Source organism: Cebidichthys violaceus, unplaced genomic scaffold, assembly GCF_023349555.1.
Source record: "Cebidichthys violaceus isolate CVI_PGR_0920_01 unplaced genomic scaffold, fCebVio1.0.p SCAF_8, whole genome shotgun sequence".
NCBI classification, from domain to species: Eukaryota; Metazoa; Chordata; class Actinopteri; order Perciformes; family Stichaeidae; genus Cebidichthys; species Cebidichthys violaceus.
In genome coordinates this window covers 12,639,097-12,656,675 of record NW_027176964.1, presented here as the reverse complement: position 1 = coordinate 12,656,675, position 17,579 = coordinate 12,639,097, and positions in this window count along the sequence as shown.

The window sequence follows — 17,579 nt, the reverse complement described above, 5'->3', positions numbered from 1 at the left end:
AAAGACAGCTTCAACTAATAAATCAACCTCTGAATCATCAGCAAAACTGGCACAATGTGGAATATTTACAGTATTAAGACATTGGTGTGATACTGAAAATCAACACATGATTTACCCAAGAAACTTTAAGACAAGCAATTGAGAGATTATTAATAAGGAGCTCTGTTTTGTAATCATTTATTTACTGCTACTGGTCCTGCTGGCACTGACAACCTGACCTGGCAATGTCACTTTGCCTGTGGATCGGTCCAGCACTTTGATCTAGACTGAAATAACTCAACAACAATTGGGGGGATTGCTATGAAATCAGATACATACATTCATATTCCCCACAGGATTAATTGCAATAACATTGGTTATCCTTCAAGTTTTAATCTAGCACCACCATTGGGTCAACATTTCAATTTGTCCATTACTTTGGTTTACCAAGTACCTGAAAAAATAACATTCTCTAGGTTTAGAACTAATATAATGTTTTCCCCGCATGCTAACATGTTAAACTACGATGGAAAACATTAAACCTTTGAAACAACAGCATGTTAGCATTGCCATTGTAAGCAGGTTAGCATACTGACATTAGCATTTAGTTCTAAGCACCACTGTGCCTAAGTACAGCCTCACAAAGCTGCTAGCATGGCTGTAGACGTTTGCTGTAGCCTTGTTAATTTATCTTATTTACTGCATAATCATCATTGTAATCACATGTTTATCTTTGCATGCTATTTGACTACTTCTATGTTTGTAAGTGATGCCATTTTTGCCAGGTAACTGGCATTTTTAAAATACTGTATGCTGAATTAAATAGAATATAAAAAAATCTAAATGAATTCTTTAAGTAGCCATTTTAAGATTTTAAATCATGACGCTTCCAAATTACACACACTGGAATACATGTTTTTCTGTTTAGTCACATCTTTTAAGTGCTGTCCAACTCTAACTGTGTAAGGGAAATGTTGCAGATAAAGGATCAAATTGCTAAAATAATACATTAACTTTTTACAATCCTGGCTCTAAGATGTTCCACTAATCTTACTGTTGCTGTAATCAGTTGATTAGTGTTTATTTGACTTTTCTTCGCTTATTTGAATGTTGTGTGTCATACATGGACATGGCTAATAAAGGCTAGTGAATGTTGAAAATGATAAAATGTTGTACAATCAAGGCAAATATATTCTGCTTTGTTGCGCTGAAAGTGATTTGTGGCCAACAGACTATGTCACCATACTTCCATACCTCAAAGCAAAAAGTGGCTTAAATATAAACCACACAATGGCTTAATTCCTTGATTACGCTTTTGTGTGCTCCCACGGAAGACCAAAGACACAACTGTGGCTGGAGCGGAGATATGGAAAAACAGATGAAGTAAATTATAGAGTACTGCACTCATATCAGCCCCAACACTGACAATGTGAAAGGGCCATTTTGTTCCACTTGCAATGAGGCCCCTACTATATATTCCATTGATGGCACTGTACCAATGCTTTGCTTGAGTTAAGTACCATAAAATGTTGGTGAAAGAGTAGAACATTGAACTAACTCATCTCTGTGGCCAGGAGTTTGTATATATTCCCTCCATCTTCATTGTTACCAGTATTTTAACTAACAGTCACAGTGGAAAAGGTAAAAGCGGCAGCAGCGGCAGCAGCAGCAGCAGCTCACTATTTTCCATGTTCATCACCTCCCACAGTGTATAGATTGGGTGTTTTCCAACATCGTGGTTTGGCTTCCAGTAAGCAGCAGCTGGATGGAGCGTCGTTTCCACGGTGCCTGTTGGTCCCTCCACAAGGCTCTGCAACAAGCCAATCAAAAGCAATCATTCCTAAACACTGGACTGGTGTGGAAGAATGGGGGTTGAAGGAATCATAAGAGTTTTCCATCCATATATTCAAAGTATTTTTTTTCTTCCCTCAGTTGATGAACCTTATTATATGGAATCAAAATATCTTCAACAACAAAAATACTTGATATGTCAACTTGACTTAAAACATGCAATGACACATTTGTAGCTACTTTGGGGTGTTGAATCAAGCAGTGAACAAAACACTGACATATCAGCTTTAAAGCTTATGTGGCGTAGGTCTACGAGTTAGCAAACAATTGTCTATTTACACACCCAGACACAGGCCAGTATGTTTTGGCCGCCCAATGTAGTCCAAGATTGCCTGTCCTTTAAGTTCTTTTAATACTTAAAATTTATATCTATGGATTTGTAGCTCATAATATTAAAATGATTTGTTGATTTGGGGATAATGATGCTATACGTTTTTCGAACTACAGTTCACATAATTTGGGGTTTTTGAGGATGTAAACAGGAAGTATACTGAGTCAACAATATACTGTTAATTACAACGTGAGCCCCGTTTTCTTTGCCCACTTTTGTTTATGCTTGTTTTAGAAAAATTGGCTCTGTTAAAAGCATGTGGAATTATCTATTATCAGTTTGCAATGTACCAATGGATGTACAGACAACTATCAATGGCTTACTTAGATACTGAAGAAACCTTAAAATGTGGGTATTCTCAGGCAGGTTCTGCCGTTATAAAGAACGTATTTTTGTTTTCTAAGCGGTGATAGTGGTATCCTCAGAAACTGTAAGCCGTGCTGAATCCCCAAAAATATGCATGTCATGTCTGTGTGTTCAGATTGAACTGGGTTATGACTCAGAGAAAGTTTAGGCAACATTTTTGACACAATTTGTGTTTCTTCTTCGTGCCACCCTTTCAACTCTCCCGCGCAACCCTGGGGAAGCGCGCCGGTTTGAAAACGTATGCTCTGCACACCAAGTCCTGAGGGAAATGTCTGGCTCTTTAGCTCCTTCATGGCCTACTATGTTCACCAGCTTGTCACTGGTTTGTCTGTGTGCCGTTAGGTGACGGGCAGATACTGTACAGTTGATTTAACAAAGCTTTTTTTGCTAAGAAAAGTTGCTGGGACTGAACCAAAATAATGAAATTAAAGGCTGAAAAGACACTAACTCTGTTAGAGCAAAGGGGAAAAACAGAGTTGTAGTCCTATTCATAACTGTATTTCAATCCACCTCAGCTAGTGTAACTCTTTAAATTCTGCTCTTAATAAGAAGGGTTGGCACCACCCAAGTCTTTTTTCTAGGTCCAACATCTGGCTGTCAAAGAAGGCCAATTCCTGGCTGTAAGGAAAGGAAGCTGCTGGGTGGACCTGCAATAACATAAAAGACCATTTTGAAAATGTTTGAGTGACGTTGATCTATTGCCTTTTCCAGTGGAGGTCCTTCTTTTGGGTAAGACTCAGAGACAGTGTTGGCAGAGCAGCTAGATTTACATTTGCAGTAATTCAGTTGGCCTCAGACGCATTATGCCATAACAAGTCACTATCAAGTGGTGCTCTGGCAAAACCTCCTGGTGCAGATCAGTGGAGCCCCAACTGCAAAGATATTCAAGTGCTAAGTGTGTGATGGGTGGAAGGTGCAGAGGGTAGGGCTGTGTAAGCATGTGTGCATTTTTGAACTTATAGGCCTACTCGTGAATGCTTGTTGCCCACGTACACATGCGTAAAGCCGATAGGGAGAGCAGCATGTCTGGAATCATTTAAACAAAGTGAGAACACATTCTCGCATGTGGAAATATTCCTCCCAATAGGAGTGTCATTGTTTCCAAAGACAGCTTTAACCATGAATCAGGTAGCATTTTTTCCTATATATTTTATTTTTCCTGTCAGCTATACACGTCTTCACAAAAATGCTGGGAATGAATCCATGCAGAAGGAAGATATGACTGTTCTAATCTAAGAAATGTGGGAGACTGAGAATGAAGATGTACAATATAGTTATGACTTTATACATTATGGATAGATATTTTGATGACACTTTCTGTGAAGATCATGTGGAACATAACAGAACAACAGCACTACTTAATCAGCAAAGCAGATACAGGGTGAATTAAGGGCTTATTGGACCAGTTTTTGAATTTCCACCTTGTGTAAGCTTTCGTGCCATTAATAAAAAAAATAAAGAAATAGCCACATGATACATCTGTGATACTGAAGATGTTCCATTTGAGGTGAAAAGAAGGTTAAATCATATTCCAAGGAGGCGTGGAATACCTTTTTGTGTAAACTGACCAAAACCTTTGTCGGGTGAATGGGACCTTTGGATGATTGGGGCAGTGCAAGGCAAGTTTAGGCTAGTGCAAGCAAATGTAATGCACAATTAAATTCTCACTATGATAGGGGTGACCGAGGCTAAGTGGAGAGCAGGGCCGCCTTTCAATCAGAGAGTCGGTGGTTCGATCCCCGGCTCCGCTATCTCACGTCAATGTGTCCTTGAGGAAGACACTCAACCCCAAAATTGCTCCCATAGCTGCGTCTACGGTATATAGATAGATACTGGATTGTTAGTCGCTTTGGATAAAAGCGTCTGCTAAATGACTGTAATGTAATGATATCATTTCACATTCAAATGTTCCTGTTGGTCATCATAAATTAAGACTCATGTGAATTAAGACATGTTCATTTATGTTAAACTTTACTACTAAAGGTTTAAAAATTCGTCCACAGGTCATATAGTATAAAACAGCTAGCAAAAAAATAGTTTACAAAATCAAGAGCAGTGTTCAGCATTTGTGTGATTGATTAGGACTCCGCACATTCCACACACATAATGTGGTTTCAAAGCTCGAGCTCAACCAAAAAACTCATTTCACTCATCGGGAGCTAAAACATACATTTCACCTTTTGTCCAATCACCCTTAATTCACCGAGATAAATCTAGAACCTTTTCTTTTTTTTTTAACATTTATATCTGCAGTACACCTTTAAGCCACACAAGAGAGCTTGAATGTTCGTATTGTTCTGTTAAATGTAGTTTATGTATTTTTTGTATTGTATAATCATACATGAGAGGTTGGCGTAAATTCTGTTGGTTTTAATGATGAGAGGAAATTAATAGAATGAGGTAGCCTGTTAACACGTGTACATGGTTTACCTATTCAAAATCAATGTGGAAATGGCAGTACAAATGGTCAGAACCGTTCGTTTACGCACAAAGTTGCTCTTCTAATGATGCATATAAGGTCTATTGTGAATTGGGTCAAAATGGTTTAAAAGTGGGATTCCAGTACAAAAGTTTGGGAAACACTGGTTTATATGACACCACAGCGTACACTAAGCGTGTCCTTAGTGAATCCCACGATGGTCCCACATTCAGCAATATTATATTATAAAATCTGAATTTAATTTAAAAATCCATATATCATTTCTCTTGAAACTCAAAGCTACTTTGAAGCCTGACAACTTGATGCACCACTTCAGGGCCCTGTGTGTGAGAGCTGTAGTAAACGGTGACTCATACCAGTCTCAAATGTATGGCTCCTCTTGTGGTGGCACGGGCGGGCAGCCACATAGTTGCCTGTGGTGAAGGCCACTGCACAGGCAGCACTGGAATAGAAGTTTATTACTGGCCACCAAGTCAAGCCCTGCTCACCAAATTGATACCTTGGAACAAATATAACATAGAAAATCACATATACGCATAAACTGTGAAGCAAATGCACACCCATGCACAAATACACTCATGGATGGAGATGTGCGCACACAACACACACATACACACAAAGTTAAAGGCAGTACTTTGAAAGTTCCTGTTTAGGTGTAAGTGGGTGAGAAATGTGGGCACATCGTTCAGTGTCTAAGAAAAGTTGCAATCATTCAGGAAGGAGAGAAGCCTAAAATAAGACGTGAGATTAAAGGTTTTCTTAAAGATTGAGAAGAATTAGACAAAGGGATCAGAATGAGTGACACAGGTGAGATATATGGGAAGTGATATATATATATATATATATATATATATATATATATATATATATATATATATATATATATATATATATATATATATATATATATAATTTATTCTGGAGAAACCATCTGATGTATCTTTCAGCGAGAAAAATAATTCAAGGGTTTCATTGAAAGCTCTTATTCCTTTAACAAATGTGTCACGTGGCCCTGTCAGGCCGCGATCATCAGTGTAATTGAAGACATGATGTCACATCAATGCCTACCAGCAGCTATGTTACAGACACCACTGTTACCCACATTTCCCAATACTGGGTGGTTTTGTTAGACAAGCTCCAGATATGTGCTACACACACTTAATAACGGTCTGGGCTTAGGTTTGGCTCCAGCCGTTTGGCTGAAGCCTGATCACACTCAATAAAGAAGCAAAAACAACTGACTGACAGACCACTATTTACTGCACCATTCAGCACTTCAGACAGCACAGAAGTTCTGAAAAATTAGAAATCACATTTGTGATAGAGAGTCTGTGAAGTTTGGCGCAACACATCCGTGAGAATGTTAAGCAATGACTTGGCTCATAAAAAAGTTTCAGTAAAGTTATTTTGTTTTTTGGCTTGACCCATTGTAGTGTTGATGAGGTTATAACATGACCAGCATGGGCTGTTCTTTGCTATAAGGACTGCATTGAAAGAAGTGTTTAGATCTTTTACTTGAGGAAGTCCTGAATTTAAAAAAAAAATACTAAAGTAAAAGTACTATCAGCAACATGGATTTAAAGTATTACCAGTGAAACTACAGAGACAAACTGTGCCCTTTTTTAAATATTATATTATAGACTACTGTATGTATCCTCAAGACTTTGGTGGTCCCTGGAGTTTTCCTCTGGCACCACCATGAGGTTGATGTGCTTTAGAGTGACAAATATTACAAAAATTGCTGTGGCATTTGGTACCGACATTCATTTCCCTCTCAGAGTGAATTGTAAGAACTTTGTGATCCCTGACTTTCCATCTAGCGCCATCATCAGGTCAAATTCTCAATATGTCCAATCCTCCAAACTAATGACATTCCCATCAGCCTCAGCTGTTTACGCTTAGTATGCTAACGCACTAAACATAAATGCAAATGTTAAAGCGATGTCTCAGCAGAATGGCAAAGGGTTCAAAACACCATTTAGAGGGACAAAATATACATTAAATATAACTGAACTTCTAGATGAATGATTGAATTTAAAAGACTATGGCCCAGCAGTTGTTTGTAAAGCCATCAGTGGTGGAAGTAATACTACACTATACTCTGATACAAGTGAAATCCCTGCATTCAAAATCTTATTGAAAAAAGTATGTAGGTTTTATCAGTGAAAGTAGTCTTTGTGTCAGTGTTTTACTACTATACAGTAGATGATGTTTCTGGAATAATGTTACTTCTGCATTAATGTGTATGTTACATTTTACTGCTGTAGATATTTAAGGTTGTACATATTGTTTAAGTCCTTTATATACTGTTGGGAAGTTTAATCTACAGCAATGCACCATATTTGAACAACATATGTTTGTGGTGGCACTGTCATGAGAGAACCACGTATCTCTAAAAAGTCAACGTTTCATGAGCTAAAAAAAACCATGAGAGGATTTTCTCAGCACATACAGGAACACATCATCCTTCAGTTTATCATAAACATTCAAAATCAACACATCGGGAGATACATGGTTTTCACTGGACTAGAGGGCGATGAAAAACTGTAATCTGAAAATTAACTAAAGCTGTCAGACAAATGTAGTGCAGTTAAAGTACAATAAGCAAAAGTATAAAGTGGCATAAAAGAGACATAATCATAGCTCAAGAATGTAGAATTTGTACTTATCTGTCAATATTTCCCTGAAATGCAAGTACAAGCAGCGCAAAATGGAAGTAATGCAAAACTGTACTTAATAACCCTAGTTTAGGAAACATACTTAGTTACACCCCTGGAGGACTGTGTGCAAGAAAAACAAGACATGTAAATTATGAAACTCATCACTCAAAAGATTTTTTGACAGAAGTGCAAAAATATATATTTTAATTGATAGAGAAATGGTATTGAAATCCCCCAATGCAGGTTTTTTTTTCCTTCACCTACTGTGTTTTTTTACTATATGCTTTGGCAGCATATTTCAGATTTCAAGCCAACAAAGAAAACTGAAATTGAAACTGACATTTAAAGTGTGAGAGCTAAAGAGAAATCTCAGGTGAATGCTCTCTCCTCTGCAAGCTTTAAGAGTCCATAAACTTGCTGCCCACTTCCAGGCTGCACTGATGGAGTCACTGGGCACATGATTACTTACTTGCCCTCCCCCTGCTTGATGAGGTGAGCTTAATTTGGAACCAAGGGGTTTTCTAATTGTGGGTTTGTTTGCTGAGCAATTTGGCTTAGACTCAGCAAGTCCTTAGAGAGACCCCTAGTGTTACAAACTTAGAATGACACCCACAGGCCCAAAGCGTGGTGATAATGGTGTGTGAAGGTCCTCTGTGACTGCAGTGTGTGTTAGGATGAGCAGATAATAGACAGAAAATAGACACCCAGGGACAGGTTGGACGGGGTGAATCTCATTCAGCTGCAAACTCTCACAAGTCTGTTGGTCTTAATTTGATTTGGCTGGAAGGGGATTTTTCCAGAATGCCTCATGGAAGTCCTCCAAAATTAACTTCCTGGATATTCTACAGGGCCTCTATGTCTACATTCATTCTCATACCCAAATGCTCTGGCCAACTTCATGATGGTGGCGTGTTTTTGTCGGGGTATTGTAGAAATGTACATTCTGTCATATAGAAAGTAAAGGGAAAAAGGTGTGTTAAGAAACAGCAGAGATACATTGAGGAAAATGCAAGCAGGAAAACCAGTGAGTCACAATGATCAAATATGATGTTAGTTGACAATTTGAGTACCTTTTTTGCAGGCATACTTTTTTTTCCTCATAAAAAACTGGGTTTAATGTTAATCAATATGGAAAAGGAATGCACTTTATTACTCCACCCCCTTCTCTTGTCTCTCCTTTAGTCTCTTTTTCTCCCTCTGACTCTCTATCTCTGTCTCTGAGAAAGAGGCCATTGTGTCTTCGTTAATACACCATGTGTTTGGAGCACACATGAATGAAGGAGATGCAATGTATGAAAGTTAATAGCACATAAAATCCTCCAGGCCATCAATTAGGAGTTACAAGTATCTACACTTTGAAAACGTGGTGTTCTGTGTGACGTCAATAATGGGTTGCTAATATTTACTTTTGAAGTTGTCTGCTCAGTTTTTGTGACTAAGACGTGGGCTGAAAGGAATTTAAGAGGTAAAATAATCCAAGATGTAGCAACTTTCTGTTGCTTGAATTAATTAGGTTTTTTTACACCTCACAATCCCATAAATACATGTATTACAACATGTCAAGATTGACTAACTCTGTCAAAAGTGAGACTAACTTTATCTATTGAGCCATATTCTCCCAGTCCACTACGTGTGTGTGTGTGTGTGTGTGTGTGTCTATGCCAGTGCAGCGCACAGAGGTAGTTCTTGACTACTGTTATGGCAGCGAGTAAAGAGAAGCAGCCAGTTGAAGACAGGAACTTGGACAGATCTGGCAATCTTTGGGCTACACAGTTTAGGACTGAAAACAAATAAAGTCAGCAGAGAACAGACGAGGGGGTGCTCGCTGCGTTTATACAAAAGCTCATTAGTGTGAGATCAAGTCGAGGTTTACAGTCATCCTCTGCTCTCTCCGTGCCAACTATACAACCTGTGATTATTCCTCTTTAAGTATAACCCTGAAGACCTACAGTGCTGCCTCTTTGCCTTTAAATACTTGCTATTTTTTCTCCCGGGAGAGTATGTTTAAAGAGATGATTTCAGTGCTGTAACGCTACCTCCTGTGCCACAGACAGACATCTGCCCCGCACATTGCTGCAGTTGTTCATCGTCTGATTCATCAGTTAAATCCCTTATATATTATATAATATTACCGTTCACCAAAAATATTTGATAATTTAACAGCAGCAGTCCCTCACACTCACTTTATGTTAAGTGAACCACAGTGTCTGTTGAAATGACCAATCAAAGACAAACTAGAGATAAACAGCAGAGTGAGAGTGAGGCGATAATGGAAGACATGTTTGGGCTGATGTGGCCGTGATTTGGGGCAGGACTCCAGCACGTGTTTGATAAAAGCAACCGTGGTATTGTGTTATTTGAAGGATTCCTGCCTGCTCTATACCCCCCTCACCACGCCGCCTCTCATCTGTCTCCCTTCTCGCTCTGGAGGAGCAGAGCACTGCAAAACAAAGGAAGCTCTCTATATCTCAAAGCCAGTGGTGATATAATGGAAAAGGCTGACAGTCAGTCAGGTGTGGGAGAGAGTCAAAGGGATCACTGCTGCTCTCTCAAGATTCACAGACCTTTAGCACACGTGATTTATCTGAAGCTTGCATTCATATGGAATTCATACTGAGTTTTCCACTTTTACATGTTGTATAAATAGTTCATGAAATCAATAATGTAGTTTCATCATAACTTCTTTCCCAGTGATTGCATTTCTGAGGCACATCATGAAATACTTATTGAAGGAAATCACAGAAAACAAAACAACGCTGGATTCAAGTGTTTCCCAAAGGTCATGCAGCTGAAACCCTGCACCCTGCAAGTCTCTGTTATTGTAACATAAAAGGTAACAAATGTCTAAGGAGGACAAACATTTCAGAAGCAGGCAGTACAGGGGAGCTCGGGAACTTTCCTCACTGTAAACTGTTGCTCAGCTTATGACCATGAAAGCAAAGCTCTCATTTCCCGCTGACTACTGTGAAAAAGGATCGTAAAATTGACTCCATCTGTAATTTTACGGTGAACTTTCCAGCCACCAGCAGCACGATGGCATTCCTTCTATTAACTTCTATTCAAATCCGCTTTAAAGCATGTACGTTAGTAGCATTAGTCTTGGAGATAGATTTCGCTTTTTCATGTGAAGTTTGTGGTCATATTTGACAGTGAAGAGAGATTATATGCAAAGTCATGGCATGGGTTGGATTTGAACAAGCATTATTTGACTTGGCCTTAAGTTTCTGAAACTCTGAAACAGCTCTTTTAGTGTCATTTTGATGATAAAAATTATTTTGTCCTCAGGGTTAGCTGGACTTAAGCTTTGAGACGACAAATTTCTAACGGAATGGATGTGGTATTTAAAATACAGGGGTCTTTAGTCGGGACTGTCTCAGGTTGTATTATAATATATATTATATATAATTATTAAACCACCTTCTGGAGGGTCAATAACTCTCTGGATTATCCCTGAGCAGTTACAGTCAATCAAGCCTTGAGGTCACCATTGTGGCTGTCATTATCTTCGTAGTTATTGTTAAGTACAACCAAATGCAGAATAAGACACTTTCAGGTGAATAAAAAGGTTAAAATGAACTTTCATGAACTGCAAACACACTGTGAAAGGGTTAAAGTTCTAAGACGAAAACACAGACAACCCCCAGTCATTGCAGACGTAGCGGCTATAGCATATCCTGCTTTTGTTTATTTTACTCTAAATGGGACCATGATTGACTAAATGAACATCATGCTGTATGAAGAAGACTTGAAACTAGTGATTGAGACCATAAACTTGTGTTAAGAATGTTTACTGAGAATCAAGTGAGAAGTACAGTCATTTCCTCATAGACTTCCTCATACAATCAGACTTATTTTTGCAACCAGAGTCGCCCCCTTCTGGCTATTAGAAAGAATGCAAGTTTAAGGCACTTCTCCATTGGCTTCACTTTTCACACACAGAGGTTTTTGCCTGGTTGAACCCACATAGAATTCTCCCCCAGAGTGTTTTAGTGTTGTTTAGCTTCATTGCTTTGGGGTTTTACCACCTGCAACTTTACTGTTTTGGTTCATTACCACCGCTCTCTTCCGCCTCAGCTGCAGCAGGAAGCTGTTCCCAGCAAAAAGCTCTAAAAACCCACTGTACAATATCTCCAGCTTGTTTCCACTGCCCCCAATTGGTAAAAAAAAAAAATCTGTTATTGCAGGTGTAAGTAATCAGATATAAATTTCAAACATTTATAGTTTCCAGCCTCTCCAGTGAGAGATTTGGCAACTTTTCTTACACTTATATAATTTGTTTAACTTTTCTTCAAATGAAGCAATTGGACAACACCTTGGGCTCTATGAACTTACTTTTAGAATAATCTAAGGAAGGAAGGAAGGAAGGAAGGAAGGAAGAAAGTAGTTTAAAAGTATTTGAGAAATAATTAGATAATTTAAAAACATTGAAAAAAATGAATTGATGACGTTCCAGACTACTGTTTGAGCTGGTAACACTCACTGATATGACTTATTCGGGAAACACAGTAATTTATATGGGCTTGATTACTGTCTATATCTTTTTCTTCAGTGTTGAAAATGAACTCTCTCTACAACCTGTGTGTCTTCTCTGACTGGAAGGAGCACAAGAGTGTTAAAGAAAGAGATGGTGAGAAAGAGTCTGAATCAAAGTCTAAAAACACACAGCCCGTGTGTGTGTGTGTGTGTGTGTGTGTGTGTGTGTGTGTGTGTGTGTGTGTGTGTGTGTGTGTGTGTGTGTGTGTGTGTGTGTGTGTGTGTGTGTGTGTGTGTGTGTGTGTGTGTGTGTGTGCATTAGCAAGTTTCAGAGCGTGAACCTCTCCTGGGGGACTTCCGCTGCTGCTGTTATTCTTTGCAGTGAGATGGAAAGCTTTTCCCAACATCTGCACAACATATCATCGCAGCACAAAAAAAGGAGGATACTGGGCTGAAACTTTCCTTTGAAAAAACGTGTGGATTTCACTTTATAGGACTTTTCTCCTCCCTGGAATGTTTAACTGAGGAAACCTGAAAGGTTCCCAAAATGAGAATCATGTATTAAAACATTTTAAAACCGCAGTGGGATAAATGTGGAGACACACTTCTCGTCTGAGCAAGAAACACTTGTTAGAACAATTAATTGCATTACTGGGATCATTAAATAGCCATGCAGAGTTAGGGCAGTATATTTTTGCAGTACCCAGTGAAGCGACAAATGCTTTGGATCAGACTTTTATCGGACCATAAAAGTGGTTTGAGCTTTCATTGGACACCTCTTCGTCCAATATAGTGGTTTCCAAAACCAGTGATTGATGCAACTTTGCCCATTGAGTGTTGTGTTGAAAAACCCTGGTTGCTCTGTGTCTGCAATATAATTTACGCTAGTAGGACCATTTTAACACTGCACACTGTGTCATTGCTTTTATCCAGCATGCCATGTGCTATCTGTTTGCCAACAACTTGAGCTGTCTGTCTGTTAGAGCGGCCTGAGGTGTAAGAAGACGAGGCACATACAGCTTCTTATCCTTACCCCAACTCCCTTTTTTCCCTTTATGGTTTAAACTCCCCTCTCTCTTTTTTCCACTCACTCCCTCTGTGTTTTTCCTCATTTGCCCTGAACTACACAGCAGACCCCCCCCCCCCCCCCCCCCTCTCTCCTGCTCACACACTCTCTCTTCTCTTATTTTTACTCATTTGTCTTCAACTAACATCCCACACTCACCTCTCATTCTTTTCTCTCTTCTTCCTTCTCTCTCTTAACCCGCCAACCCCCACTTTTTCACTATTCCTTTCATCTCTCTCTTTCCTCCTCACTTTGTCTTCCCCCTGTCTCCAGTCAACCCTCTGGCCTCCCCCCTTCGCTATGACTCTTCCACTTTCCCATCACAGAACCAGGGGCGGGAATCAAATGACCGGCTTCTCTCCCTTCACCTGGTCTCAAAGCTCGAGCTGTGAAAGAAAGCTTTGTCCCCAAAAGCCTTCATCGCCTCCGGAGGTATGTCCTATGTTGTCCATACAGGAAAGGACTTTGGTCTGAGTGGAATTTTTGGGGCCCATGGGAAAATGTGAGTGAGTTTGGGCCCTAACTCTCTCTGACATCTCCTCCCACAGAGCAAGATGTGTCATCAGGGTGAAAACCTCCTTCCAGTAATTCAAAAGAAACCTTAAAGTGGTTATGATACATTCAACAATATGTTAAATGACAATCTGAAAACAATATGGACAGGTAGTGATGAACACAGAGAATTATCACCTGAATCTGAAGCGCCCTTTGGCTTTACAGAACTTTGTAGAGTTTCAGTTTATTGTTTTGCTGTCCAGCCTTGTCCACTTTACTGCTTTGGTTTATTCTCACCGCTCTCATAGTGCCGTTATCGGCCGCAGCAGGCAGCTTTTTACATGGTGGACATAATGGAGCATTTAGTAGATAAAGAGCTAGATGTGTCCTGCAGGAGTCTGTTGTGACCAAAAACACATGTATGATAATATAGTTCTGTAAGTGCTGGATGTAAACATAAAGTAAACAACTGCTTGAAAACAAGTCCACATATCACCTCGTAAGATGATGACATGTCAACTTAAAAACAACTTAAAACATTTAGGCCTATTTTTTTTTTTTTTTTAAAACACAGCTTCGCCTCAACACACATTTAGAAATCAAGTAATTTCTTTTTTAATTAAAGGTGCTTAATACAAAATTCAGAGCATATCTATTAACTCCGCACAGCTTTCATCATGGCAATGGCTGAGCCAGCGGCTCGCAGCTACAGTGCTAACAGTGCAACAATGGCAACAGCGCTGACAGAGCTAGCAGTGCTACGCTACTGCGATGACGTCTGCGGATGGGACAGCAATATCAGCTGTAACCGCCGTATGAGCGCAGTGCAGAGCGGTGACCATGAGCTAGCCAGTGGGGCACGCTCACATGCACTAACATGCACTAAAAGCACGCACGGCTATGTCAACAAAGCAAGGAGATGCTCGGAGTAAAAAACACAGAGAAAGAGAGAAACTTCATTCTCTGCTCAGGTAGACAATACTCCACTAATGTTATATCTTTACATAGCAAATAGTTCTTTGATGCTATATTAATGCTCTGAATATTGTATGAAGAACCTTTAATCCATCTACTGGTACGTGGATTTAACTTTTACTACTCAGACAATGACTCAATTTTAAATGTGTGTGCACTACAGCATCAAATAACAACAGTGCTGCCACTGTGAACATGGCATCTCTACCTAAGAGCAAAACCTGCACTGTTAAATTAGATCTTCATACCTTTAGTCCTTATGTGTCAACACTAACAGTCTGCACAGAGATGAGTTATTAATGAGTGTTTCCACCACAAGCGTGTCGGGGCCCCTTCACTATTACATGCCTGTGACCCACAGACTCACCGGGAGGACTGACCCGGAACGAAACCCAGTAAGGCAGGTCAGATGTCCGTTTGACACTCTCTCCGCAGGGGGGTGCAGGAGGAGCAGGAGCTGGGTCAGATAGCAGGTGGGATGAGGCACACCAGGCTTTATTAACAAAAGCTTCAACACACACACACAAACATAGTCAGTCATGGCATTCATTGCCCTTTTTTTATGCAATGCACCCGCAGAGACACAGGCAAGGTGGTGAAAAACAATGTGTGATACAATCCAATACAGCAGATATTGTTTAAAAAAACTTGTAGTTTATGGTGATTTCTATGATATATCACATTTTATACCATAAACAAATGATATGTCTACATACCAGTGTATGCACGTTTTATTATACTTGTTGTGAGGTTAACACAAAATGAGCATGTACAGTATGTATGCTGTGTTTTAAATCAAGCAGTTTCTCTCAAGAACCATTGGGGGGGGCGATTGTAATATGAAGCTACATCCTATCATAACCATTATAGAGTTTTGCTGGAATGAGTCCTAAAACCCACAAATGTCTCGAATTCAATGTGTTTTTTGAATGGGCTTTTTGTTACAATACTGAAATAAGGTCTGTGGTGAACACAAGCTTATTAGCTTATAATGTTTTGTTCTACAATATATGAGACAACAACATCATTGTTTTGTAGGCCTATACTGACGCTCATGTAACTGTGATGTAGTTCTTTTATAGCCTAACGTTTGCTCTTTACTTCTGTCGATTGCATTCACGAAAGTGGTGTTCATTGTGAAAATGACCTCGCTGAACAAATAATTGGATTTGCCAGAGAGCTTATTTTCTGCAATAATTCAAAACCCAATGGGAGAATACTACTTCAGCCTTTTGTTGAGGGATCTGGTGCGTCGCTAACTTCTAGGGTTGGCCCCCATAAATACGTCATCCCTGCAGCACTTTATAACATGCTGCCAGGGTTATAGCTGACATTAAAATAGCAAGTATTTCAGGACAGTTAACATTAACTTTAGCATCATTTTAACCCTTGTGTTTAGTTGACATTGACTAACGTACCCTAATTCTGTATGTATAAAATTACTAATAATAAATGCATTTTTTTAATAGTATTAACTGGGCCTGCATATTTGAAGAAGGTGATAAAATCTGCAAATGATCATGAATCATTGATTGAAATATTTCATGTTTTTGGTATTATATAGTCTATGCATAAACAAATGTAGATAGGTGTAGACAGTAACATTAGCCTACATACTGTATGTTTTAGGTCAGTTAGACCTCACTAAGGTTTTTTGAGCGGATTCTGAACAGAAATTTGCAGTTAATAAACAAAAAATGTTAATGAGTAAGTCAGGAAATTATGTTGGAAGCTGTTATGTAGACACTTACAGTTTACTCAACCTACATAAAATTCAGCACTTAATACTCAATGCTTATTGTTCAAGATGCATGTAGTGTGGCATAAATGCAGCTGTAAGAAGGGCCAATGAGTATTCAGTAGTGCATGGTTCTGTAAAGTACTGTTGTTACAGTAGTGTAGTGGAGTGAGACCTCTGCTCGCAGGAGGCCGCGGACCTCTCGCTCTTTCGTTGTCGTTTGAGCAACGAAGTCGCGCTAAGAAAAATCAGCTGGATCCGGCTTACAATGAAAAAGTATTTATAATTTACAAATGCTAAAAGACAATTACAAACTGAATTACACTGTCGACAGTAAGGAATCGCGAAACCGAATTCAAACACTCTCCCCCCCCTACCGGCCGACAAACGCCAGTTTACAGTAAAGAAGATAGCCAAGAACTGAATAACATCTCTGAACAATGTTTTTATACCCAAAAGTCAGTAGTTTACTTTCAAAAGTCCATTATCAGCTTTGTGATTGGCTGAAATCCGATTGTCTCCTCCTGTCCTCTGACAATGCTCTCCATTGGTCTAAGTGACCCGGATAATGTCTGAATAGTGTCCGCTGGTCCGACCTGTCCTCCTCCTCGTAAAACTGCATGTACCCCGACCACCACGCTTCCTTAGGGCTGTCTTCATCTACATCTCTGCTTGATCAATACATCTCCTTCCCCCACTGTTTACACCTCACATTCCTGAAGTCGGCTCACCAAACTCATCACATTACCATACAGTTGTTTTCGGATCTGAAAAGCCTGTCTCAAAGGTCTCTCTCTTTCCCTCAAAACATTCAGTAACTGTATTTTATAGTTTGATACACAGAATGATTATACTTTTATGATTTCACACTTTTTCAAATAAACATGTTATAACATTATATCAACCACTAGGAGTGCTTATTAAACACACTAACATTGCTTTTTAACTTTAAATACTTCACAGTAGATAAATAGAAAGGCAGTGATAGAAGATGTATTGATATATTTTTCTCAAGTACAGATAGTTATGACAAGTGCTCCCCAGTGCATGCTGCTTACTAGTAATGAAGTGCATGCGTGTAGTACACACATTAGGCATATATGTACAGTTGTGGTCAAAAGTTTACATACACTTGTAAAGAACATAATGTCATGGCTCTCTTGAGTTTCCAGTTATTTCTACAACTCTGATTTTTCTCTGAGAGT